Raw genomic sequence first — 11,517 nt, forward strand, 5'->3', positions numbered from 1 at the left:
GCAGGGTGAAGTGTGTGTGTGTGTGTGTGTGTGTGTGTGTGTGTGTGTGTGTGTGTGTGTGTGTGTGTGTGTGTGTGTGTGTGTGTGTGTGTGTGTGTGTGTGTGTGTGTGTGTGTGTGCGTGCGTGCGTGCGTGCGTGCGTGCGTGCGTGCGTGCGTGCGTGCGTGTGAGTGTGGTCGGTATGGGTGCAGTTAGACAGCCAGTGATGACAGCATGAATATAGGTGTTTCCGGGTATTTTCCAACCTGTACACAATCAGTGAAATGTATTGTGAGCGGGAGCACACTCCTGACCACGCACTGGCACAAGTATTTCCAGGATCGTACACTCCTGATGTAAAAAAAAAGGCCATTATTTTGCACCTGACCTTTCCCAGAGTCCCGTTAGGGTGGATATCTCTCCATCTCAGCTGTCAATCAGAACGCTGAAGTTTCAACCAATCAGCATGCCCGAATGCACATTTGGACACTGCACCCGCCCACTCTAGCTCAGAGTGTTTACGTGGTTCCAAGAAGAAGACGCAAGTTTTGGTTTTTCATTGTGTTTACTAAGAAGATTGTGCGTGCATCCAAGAAAGTGAGTTGTGGGGTTTATTGTTGGGATGTTTTATGCTACACAATGATGATTGACTGCAAGTAATTTACCTTAAGTTACCTTGTCACATCTGTAACTGTATTAAAGTAATGTTCTTATCCTGCAGCTTATGTATATTTCAGATACTCCATGTTGTTTATATTGCACAAGTGCCAGTTTCGCCTTGATTGCATGAGCATCTGCGCAGTAGATGCATATTTGTCTAGAGTCATTTGTATAGTCTGTATACCTATGCTACCGCAGCGTTTTCATAGTAGCCATTATGGTTGCCATTTGCAGGTGTCAGGGCAAGCCTCTAGAACAGTCTAGATTAGAAGTTTCAGAACTGGAGCTCGTGCAGGTGCAGTATAATTTATGACCCCAGAGACAGATCTGATAAGATCCTCACCAGGCTTGAGAGAGCGGGCCTTATATCTAGCTTGTCAGACTAGTTAGCTCTCTCTCTCTCAGTGAGATGTTTATCCACATGTTGATATGCTGTGTGAATATCCCTGTTCAGGTGTAATGTTAGGACATTCCTTCCTGTATAGATCTTCCTATTGTTTAGTTTCCAACACTGTGTTTCTGTTCTTATCTTTCAGAACCACAAGTCCATTTCTAACTGTAACCACAAAGATACTTCAATGATGTGTGGGTTTGTGCAGCTGTGTGGTGGTGACCTAGAGAATAAAGCTCTGGATATGAAAACATCTGCCTGGTTTCTGCCGGACTGCCTGTAGTGGGTCAGACCAAAGTACAGCTAGCGTTAAGTCATTAGCTGCTGAGGGTTCAGAAGCCAACCGCTCCGATGGCTCCAGCTGGACGTTTTTATACCCAGTGACTCGTTAACAAGGATTTCTGGGATCGTACACTCCCAATTATTGTGCATGAACTTAAACTGATATTTTCTGGTGTCTGACCTGCATGACACTTGCACTTGGAAAGAGGAGACGTCATAGCGTCACGTCAATACACACCCAACCAACTAGCTAGTACCACTTACGTTGGGGCGGGAATATTTGAATTGCAGTGTCAGTTGGCTAGAGAGATCCCTAGATCCGTAGACACCTCCGTAGAGATCCACTCACTGCCTGTCCGCAACATTAGCTGTGATTTCAACGAGAAGACTTCAACAAGACTTTCAGCAAAGTCGACATCGAAGGACTTCAAAAGAACCATGTTCTAGGCACAATTTACACAGTAGGTCTTACGTTAGTGTGGTGGTTGTACATTTCAATTCATTTACTAGCTAGCTACTTTGTGTTAAGCAAGAGTTTAGGGGTTAGTTGTTGCAAGGTGATTGAATGCCTTATAAAATAAGCTGTTCATCAAGGTAATAAGACTTACGAGCACACTGTGTCCTATTGCAAGGAAGTGATGTCTTTTGTTTTTGTGAGTGTAGGGTAAAACTTGTGATCGATATTGAAGCATAGAGGTGTTTTATGGAGACATGAACAATTATTCTACTCAATATCCCTACACCCCAGTCTCCTCTGCTACCTCCCAGGGAGGAGGAATACCCTGAACTCCTCGTTCTCACAGGACTCGGGCTAGTACGCTGTTGCCAGGTCAGTCTTGGGGGTGACCCGCCTGGGGTGATATTTTTTTGTCTTTGGAAGATTATTTTAAAATAAATAAATGTAATAAATAACATGAGGTTATGGCTGAGCATTTATACACGCATTGTTATTATAAAAATTATATATATTTTTCTATTCATTAGGATTGCAATCAATGTGGCAACTTTTGTATTATCAAAACCTTCTTTCTGTCATTGTGTTTCTGTCAGACATGTTGGATACAACACTGGGTCGTTGACCAGCAGTGGTTACCCTCCCCAGGAAATGTTGCCCTCCTGCTCCTCCTCTGCTGTCTCTTCCTCAGCCGGGGCATGCAAAGCTCCCTGTTACCCAGAGGACCCCCATGCACCTCCTCAAAACAGCTATCACATGGGTCGCCCACGTACCCCCCAACAAATACTGCCCCCTTATATCCTAATGAGCCCCAGGTCTACCCCACATATGCGATGCCACCCCCTTCACTCCAGGACGAGCAGCCCCCTCTGGCAGACAAAATGAACTATTTGTAGAACATTGCATAGGAATTGTGTGTTGTGTTGGATTTGCCCCAAACATACTGTAAGAATTTGTGTTTAAGACAAAAAGTTAATTAATTTTCCGTGTTCAGTTCAGAAGGATGACTATCTTTGATGTGTCTGGGTTGTTTAATACATAATGCAAAGCATAATTATTAACTTGACCATGCTTAAAGCGATATTCAATGTTTGTTATTGTTAACCATTTTATTGTTCTGCCATTTTGATGAGGCTTTTGAAAAGGTCCCTGGTCGTTGTAGTTGCATCTAGCTTGAAAATCAATACCTGACTGAGGGACCTTATAGGGAAGGACACTCAACATGCACAGCACTTACACAAATGACTGATGATTGGCTGAGGGAAATTGATGATAAAATTATTGTGGAGGCTGTCTTGTTAGACTTCAGTGCAGATTTACATGTTTGATCATAGTCCACTGCTGGAAAAAGTGGATAAAGTGTTACTTGCCTAACAGAACACAGAGGCTGTTATTTAATGGAAGCTTCAAATATAATCCAGTTAGAATCAGGAATTCCCCAGGGTAGCTGTTTAGGCCCCTTGCTTTTCTACATTTTTACTAACGACATGCCACTGACTGAGTAAAGCCAGAGTGTCTATATATGGATGACTCAACACTACACAATTAGACAGCCTATAGGGAGGTCAGAGACCTGGCTGGGTGGTGCCAGAATAACAACCTATCCCTCAACATAACCAAGACTAAGGACATGATTGTGGACTACAGGAAAAGGAGGACTGAGCACACCCAAATTCTCATCAACAGGGCTGTAGTGGAGCAGGTTGAGAGCTTCATGTTCCTTGGTGTCCACATCAACAACCAACTAGAATGGTCCAAATACACCAAGACAGTCGTGAAGAGGGCACGACAAAGCCTATTCCCCCTCAGGAAACTAAAAAGATTTGGCATGGGTCCTGAGATCCCCAAAAGGTTTTACAGCTGCAACATCGAGAGCATCTTGACTGGTTGCATCACTGCCTGGTACGGCAATCGCCTGCTATCCAGGACCTCTACACCAGGCAGTGTCAGAGGAAGGCCTTAAAATTGTCAAAGACCCCAGCCAGTCATAGACTGTTCTCTCTACTACCGCATGGCAAGTGGTACCGGAGTGCCAAGTCTAGGACAAAAAGGCTTCTCAACAGTTTTTACCCCCAAACCATAAGACTCCTGAACAGGTAATCAAATGGCTACCCAGGCTATTTTCATTGTGTGCGCCACCCCCCAACCCAAACCCTCGTTTACACTGCTGCTACTCTGTTTATCATATATGCATAGTCACTTTAACTATACATTCATGTACATACTACCTCAATTGGCCCGACCAACCAGTGCTCCCACACATAGCCCGGTTGGCCATCTGCACTGTGTCCCGCCAACCCCTCTTTTACGCTACTTCTACTCTCTGTTCATCATATATGTATAGTCACTTTAACCATATCTACATGTACATACTACCTCAATCAGCCTGACTAACCGCTGTCTGCATGTAGCCTCGCTACTTTTATAGCCTCACTACTTCTATAGCCTCGCTACTGTTATTTTTCACTGTCATTTTACTGTTGTTTTATATCTTTACTTACCAGTTGTTCACCTAATACCTTTTTTGCACTATTGGTTAGAACCTGGAAGTAAGCGTTTGACTTTTATATTCGGCGCACGTGACAAATAAACGATGATGTGATTTATGCACAGCAGCTACTACAGCGACTGAAATGACTGCAACACTCAACAAAGAGCTGCAGTTAGTTTCAGAGTGGGTGGCAAGGAAGAAGTTTGCCCTAAATATTTCTAAAACTAAAAGCACTGTATTTGGAACAAAATACTCACGAAACCCTAAACCTCAACTAAATCTTCTAATAAATCATGTGGAAATTGAGCAAGTTGAGATGACTAAACTGCTTGGAGTAACCCTAGATTGTGAACTGTCATGGTCAAAACATATTGATGCAGTATTAGCTAAGATGGGGAGAAGTCTGTCTGTAATAAAGCGATGCTCTGCCAACACTATCAACAAGGCAGGTCCTGCAGGCCCTAGTTTTGTCGCACCTTGACTACTGTTCAGTCGTGTGGTCAGGTGCCACAAAAAAGGACTTAGGAAAATGGCAATTGGCTCAGAACAGGGCCACATGGCTGGCCCTTGGATGTACCCAGAGAGCTAATATTAATAATATGCATATCAATCTCTCCTGGCTGAAAGTGGAGGAGAGTGACTTCATCGCTGCTTTTATTTATGAGAGGTATTGACATGTTGAATGCACCTGTCTGTCTAAACTACTGGCACACAGCTCTTACACCCATGCATACCCCACAAGACATGCCACAAGAGGCATCTTCACAGTCCCCAAGTCCAGAACAGACTATGGGAGTCACACAGTACTACATAGAGCCATGACTACATGGAACTCTATTCCACATCAAGTAACTGATGCAAGCTGTAAAATTAGATTTAAAAAACACTTCATGGAACAGCTGGGACTGTGAAGCAACACAAACATTGGCACAGACACATGCACACAATAACATACACTACACATACACATGGATAATTAAAAAAAACATTTGACAGAATGATTATTCTCCTATTTGACTGCATTAATTTTCTGGCTTCAATTGCAGTTCTTACTTTCACCACTAGGAGTAGTTGCCAATAGAGGGTCTTTACTCCCAAACTTGTTGAGGTGTAAAGTAGAGACTGAAGTTTTTTTCAGGACACATTATTTACACTCAAACTTGATACTAAGTGATTTTCGTAGCAGGTTAGGCGAGCATTTTCGTTTACAAGAATATTGCCGGTAACGGTTAGCAAAATCAGGTGAATTACCTCAAAGTTAACTTGTTTTGACATTGCGTTGTTGTTTTTAGCTGAAGAGATGATGTATTGTATGTGTTCAGTGTATTTTTTTACGCTTTCAGACAATGTGATAAAAACAATAGTGCACTAAATCTTGAGTTAACAGCGCCAATTAGAACTCTAACAGTGCTACTTTTAACATGTTACAAAATATAAATAAGGAGACACAGAGTGCTAGCTTCTCTGTTATTTTCACTGGGTTTCTTCCCATGTCTGAAGAAGAAAGGTGGGTGCCTGCAGCAGTAACATTCTGAATGGAATGCTCAGAAATTGAAAATCTAAATATTTAACACACTTAAACTTTCATATTCAGGCATTACAGAATTTACAATTCCATATGTGGAAACATTGCTACTGCAACATGTTAATACCAACTCTTCACATGTGAGGAGAATAACCCCATTTCACCACATGTGATCTTGCAATAAATTGTGAAACTAAAAATTATATTTACACATGTGAATGGTTTTCACTTGTGAACTTGCAATTTCACATGTAAATGGTAGATTTCACATGAGAAAGTTTTTCACATGAGAATGCATATACAATTTTCTGAGGTGAAAACAAGTTTTTCTTCTCACATAAAAAAGTGCTGTAATCACTCACATTTTTAAGCTCAACATGTGGAAACAGCTATTTCATATGTGAACATTTGATTTGACAAGAGCAAATGCAAATTTGACGTGTTTTTTTGTAAGGGTTTTGCAAGTGTTAGTCATCCTCGTGGTTGTGAAAAATATTTGTATGATGTGCAACCAAGAAAATGTCATTAGTACAACTCAATATACTGTATAATGAGTCACATGTTAGCGCTGTTATATTTTTATATTATGTCATAATACATGTCATTGCCGTTATATTGTCAATATTGTCTGCACTGATAATTCAATTCTATAGACAAAATACTCAAATATTATTCTATCATTCAGACTATAAAATAAGGTTTCTTCACATTGAAAACAGCAAAGGACTACACCTACATCCCAGAACTTGAAAAGAACAATGTTAAGACTTGGCTCTCAACTGGGGCTACCAAGGAGAATGATCCTGAGATCAAATGAACCAAGACTCCCTGAAGTGCCTTCAAGGAGATGTCGCAACACAGGAAGCAGTTAGCACACCTTTGAGTGTGGAAGGACATGAGCTTTCCCTATTGTCAGACTTGGTCGCTCCCAGGAAGCCTGAAAACCTACAGAGTACTCAGAAATGTTGTTGAAAGAGGGGGGCCTTACAACCAAACTTATAAATAATTTGTAAATAAGGGAAGTTTGTGTGGGAAACAATACATTTGTGTGAGAAATAATATTTGTGTATTCTTTACCTATCAAATAGAAATTATCATTGCACTTTTGGAAGGGTTTTAGTATTATTTATTAAATTGTTCTCTTTTTCTTGGTATCTATGCTCCTGGCGGTTTTAACTTCAAATTCGCAGACCTACAGGTGGGTAGATATCCAAAAAGATGGACTACCCTGGTGTAAATACAGTACAAAACAAATCTGTCCGATTAAAAAGATCAGGTTAACTACAGGTTTATTAGGGAGATAAACAAGATTACAAGGTAGTCTCTGTAACCTCAAAATAACAAAAGCAGAGTAAGGAAAACAGTCTGATAAGGTACTGAACTGGTAAAGTACTAAATCACCCAGAACATTACAAAAATGGCTAAAAATAATAAAGTACATTGTAGTTGTGAAATGTGTTCAACTGTTATGTAAACATACTTGGTCATGATAAATAGAATAGTGGAGTGGTGAAATGTGTTCAACTGTTATGTAAACATACTTGGTCATGATAAATAGAATAGTGTAGTGGTGAAATGTGTTCAACTGTTATGTAAACATACTTGGTCATGATAAATAGAATAGTGGAGTGGTGAAATGTGTTCAACTGTTATGTAAACATACTTGGTCATGATAAATAGAATAGTGTAGTGGTGAAATGTGTTCAACTGTTATGTAAACATACTTGGTCATGATAAATAGAATAGTGGAGTGGTGAAATGTGTTCAACTGTTATGTAAACATACTTGGTCATGATAAATAGAATAGTGGAGTGGTGAAATGTGTTCAACTGTTATGAAAACATACTTGGTCATGATAAATAGAATAGTGGAGTGGTGAAATGTGTTCAACTGTTATGTAAACATACTTGGTCATGATAAATAGAATAGTGGAGTGGTGAAATGTGTTCAACTGTTATGTAAACATACTTGGTCATGATAAATAGAATAGTGGAGTGGTGAAATGGCAGCAGTTGTGTGTTATAAGGTTCATGAGTATTTGGATTGACGTATTTAGCAAGTTGAACTTGGAGATATCTCTGGTGGTACTGCTGGACAGTAAATGGTAGAACAGTTGTACATGTTGTTATAGGCTTTGTGACAGCACTTGGAGTGATTTACTATGCTGTCTTCTGGAGTGAGGACATCAGAGCTCTATCTCTACAGCCTAGAGATTACCACTTGGTTCTTGTCCCAGGGCTCCATACTGCCAAACAACATATTGTCTTTATGATGCATGTCTGTACTCCTTGTGATCTGTGCAGGTTGGCCTGTGGCAAAATTACATTTCTGGTAGACCGGACAGGGCGCAAAATCCCCTCCTCCAGGCAAAAAAGTTTCATGTGTGCCATCCTGCTCACACATCTGTCCGGGCTCTGACCGCAGCACTTCCTCTCAAGGTCAGTGGCCATATCCTGGCAATTCAGGCAGGTGCACCAGACTGTCCTCGGTCTGGGATGTCTGGAGATCTTGGCATAGCTTACCACAAATGAGGACTGTAATTACAGTACGTTCCTGTTAGGAATGTACTGTAATATCTATTATGTATAACAGATAATGGTTTACATGCAAAATGGTTGAGTGCCACACTAATACAATCAATACAAACCATCTTAATAACCAATGTAGCTAATGCAATGACCCCTTGTAAATATCAAATAAAATGCAGTAGCTAGTTGTTCTTCTATGACATCATACTCATATCAATTTGTTTGACATTAGTGCACATTTATCACTGCTTGACCACTTCACAAAGGTCTGTTTGATTTTTGTTGTTGTTACCAATTAGCTTGTTAGCCTAGCTAGGTAGCTATAGCTAAGGACTAACACAAATGTCTGGATTGGTCTGACTGTCAGTTACTGAGAGGACCTGAAAATGGGTGGATGGCACAAACCTGACCACCCCAAGGTAAGAGACTACTACTCTAATTACCCTGATCACAGTGTAAGGACTAGGACTGATTATGTGTGTTGTTCCTGATTCTAGGTTCTGAGAGAGTGGTCAGTCAAACACTGTTGTTCCTGATTCTAGGTTCTGAGAGGGTGGTCAGTCAAACACTGTTGTTCCTGATTCTAGGTTCTGAGAGAGTGGTCAGTCAAACACTGTTGTTCCTGATTCTAGGTTCTGAGAGAGTGGTCAGTCAAACACTGTTGTTCCTGATTCTAGGTTCTGAGAGAGTGGCCAGTCAAACACTGTTGTTCCTGATTCTAGGTTCTGAGAGAGTGGTCAGTCAAACACTGTTGTTCCTGATTCTAGGTTCTGAGAGAGTGGTCAGTCAAACACTGTTGTTCCTGATTCTAGGTTCTGAGAGAGTGGTCAGTCAAACACTGTTGTTCCTGATTCTAGGTTCTGAGAGAGTGGCCAGTCAAACACTGTTGTTCCTGATTCTAGGTTCTGAGAGTGGTCAGTCAAACACTGTTGTTCCTGATTCTAGGTTCTGAGAGAGTGGTCAGTCAAACACTGTTGTTCCTGATTCTAGGTTCTGAGAGAGTGGTCAGTCAAACACTGTTGTTCCTGATTCTAGGTTCTGAGAGAGTGGTCAGTCAAACACTGTTGTTCCTGATTCTAGGTTCTGAGAGAGTGGCCAGTCAAACACTGTTGTTCCTGATTCTAAACAGTCAAACACTGTTGTTCCTGATTCTAGGTTCTGAGAGAGTGGTCAGTCAAACACTGTTGTTCCTGATTCTAGGTTCTGAGAGAGTGGTCAGTCAAACACTGTTGTTCCTGATTCTAGGTTCTGAGAGAGTGGTCAGTCAAACACTGTTGTTCCTGATTCTAGGTTCTGAGAGAGTGGTCAGTCAAACACTGTTGTTCCTGATTCTAGGTTCTGATTCAGTCAAACACTGGTTCTGAGAGAGTGGTCAGTCAAACACTGTTGTTCCTGATTCTAGGTTCTGAGAGAGTGGTCAGTCAAACACTGTTGTTCCTGATTCTAGGTTCTGAGAGAGTGGTCAGTCAAACACTGTTGTTCCTGATTCTAGGTTCTGAGAGAGTGGTCAGTCAAACACTGTTGTTCCTGATTCTAGGTTCTGAGAGAGTGGTCAGTCAAACACTGTTGTTCCTGATTCTAGGTTCTGAGAGAGTGGCCAGTCAAACACTGTTGTTCCTGATTCTAGGTTCTGAGAGAGTGGCCAGTCAAACACTGTTGTTCCTGATTCTAGGTTCTGAGAGAGTGGTCAGTCAAACACTGTTGTTCCTGATTCTAGGTTCTGAGAGAGTGGTCAGTCAAACACTGTTGTTCCTGATTCTAGGTTCTGAGAGAGTGGTCAGTCAAACACTGTTGTTCCTGATTCTAGGTTCTGAGAGAGTTCAAACACTGTTGTTCCTGATTCTAGGTTCTGAGAGAGTGGTCAGTCAAACACTGTTGTTCCTGATTCTAGGTTCTGAGAGAGTGGTCAGTCAAACACTGTTGTTCCTGATTCTAGGTTCTGAGAGAGTGGCCAGTCAACACTGTTGTTCCTGATTCTAGGTTCTGACACAAACACTGTTGTTCCTGATTCTAGGTTCTGAGAGAGTGGCCAGTCTAACACTGTTGTTCCTGATTCTAGGTTCTGAGAGAGTGGTCAGTCAAACACTGTTGTTCCTGATTCTGATTCTCAGGTTCTGATTCTAGGTTCTGAGAGTGGTCAGTCAAACACTGTTGTTCCTGATTCTAGGTTCTGAGAGAGTGGCCAGTCAAACACTGTTGTTCCTGATTCTAGGTTCTGAGAGAGTGGCCAGTCAAACACTGTTGTTCCTGATTCTAGGTTCTGAGAGAGTGGCCAGTCAAACACTGTTGTTCCTGATTCTAGGTTCTGAGAGAGTGGCCAGTCAAACACTGTTGTTCCTGATTCTAGGTTCTGAGAGAGTGGTCAGTCAAACACTGTTGTTCCTGATTCTAGGTTCTGAGAGAGTGGTCAGTCAAACACTGTTGTTCCTGATTCTAGGTTCTGAGAGAGTGGTCAGTCAAACACTGTTGTTCCTGATTCTAGGTTCTGAGAGAGTGGCCAGTCAAACACTGTTGTTCCTGATTCTAGGTTCTGAGAGAGTGGCCAGTCAAACACTGTTGTTCCTGATTCTAGGTTCTGAGAGAGTGGCCAGTCAAACACTGTTGTTCCTGATTCTAGGTTCTGAGAGAGTGGCCAGTCAAACACTGTTGTTCCTGATTCTAGGTTCTGAGAGAGTGGCCAGTCAAACACTGTTGTTCCTGATTCTAGGTTCTGAGAGAGTGGCCAGTCAAACACTGTTGTTCCTGATTCTAGGTTCTGAGAGAGTGGTCAGTCAAACACTGTTGTTCCTGATTCTAGGTTCTGAGAGAGTGGCCAGTCAAACACTGTTGTTCCTGATTCTAGGTTCTGAGAGAGTGGCCAGTCAAACACTGTTGTTCCTGATTCTAGGTTCTGAGAGAGTGGCCAGTCAAACACTGTTGTTCCTGATTCTAGGTTCTGAGAGAGTGGCCAGTCAAACACTGTTGTTCCTGATTCTAGGTTCTGAGAGAGTGGCCAGTCAAACACTGTTGTTCCTGATTCTAGGTTCTGAGAGAGTGGTCCAAACACTGTTGTTCCTGATTCTAGGTTCTGAGAGAGTGGCCAGTCAAACACTGTTGTTCCTGATTCTAGGTTCTGAGAGAGTGGCCAGTCAAACACTGTTGTTCCTGATTCTAGGTTCTGAGAGAGTGGCCAGTCAAACACTGTTGTTCCTGATTCTAGGTTCTGAG

General features: G+C 41.8%; 1 long non-coding RNA gene across 1 annotated transcript; it reads left to right on the forward strand.

The window, feature by feature from the left end:
* Window positions 1-468: 468 nt before the first annotated feature.
* On the forward strand, window positions 469-3,224 carry LOC124000846. Its single transcript, XR_006832673.1, has 3 exons — window positions 469-576; window positions 1,176-2,141; window positions 2,363-3,224. It is a non-coding gene; the product is annotated as an uncharacterized LOC124000846 (long non-coding RNA).
* The last annotated feature ends 8,293 nt before the right edge of the window (window positions 3,225-11,517 follow it).

The sequence above is a fragment of the Oncorhynchus gorbuscha genome, linkage group LG16 (assembly GCF_021184085.1).
Source record: "Oncorhynchus gorbuscha isolate QuinsamMale2020 ecotype Even-year linkage group LG16, OgorEven_v1.0, whole genome shotgun sequence".
NCBI lineage: Eukaryota > Metazoa > Chordata > Actinopteri > Salmoniformes > Salmonidae > Oncorhynchus > Oncorhynchus gorbuscha.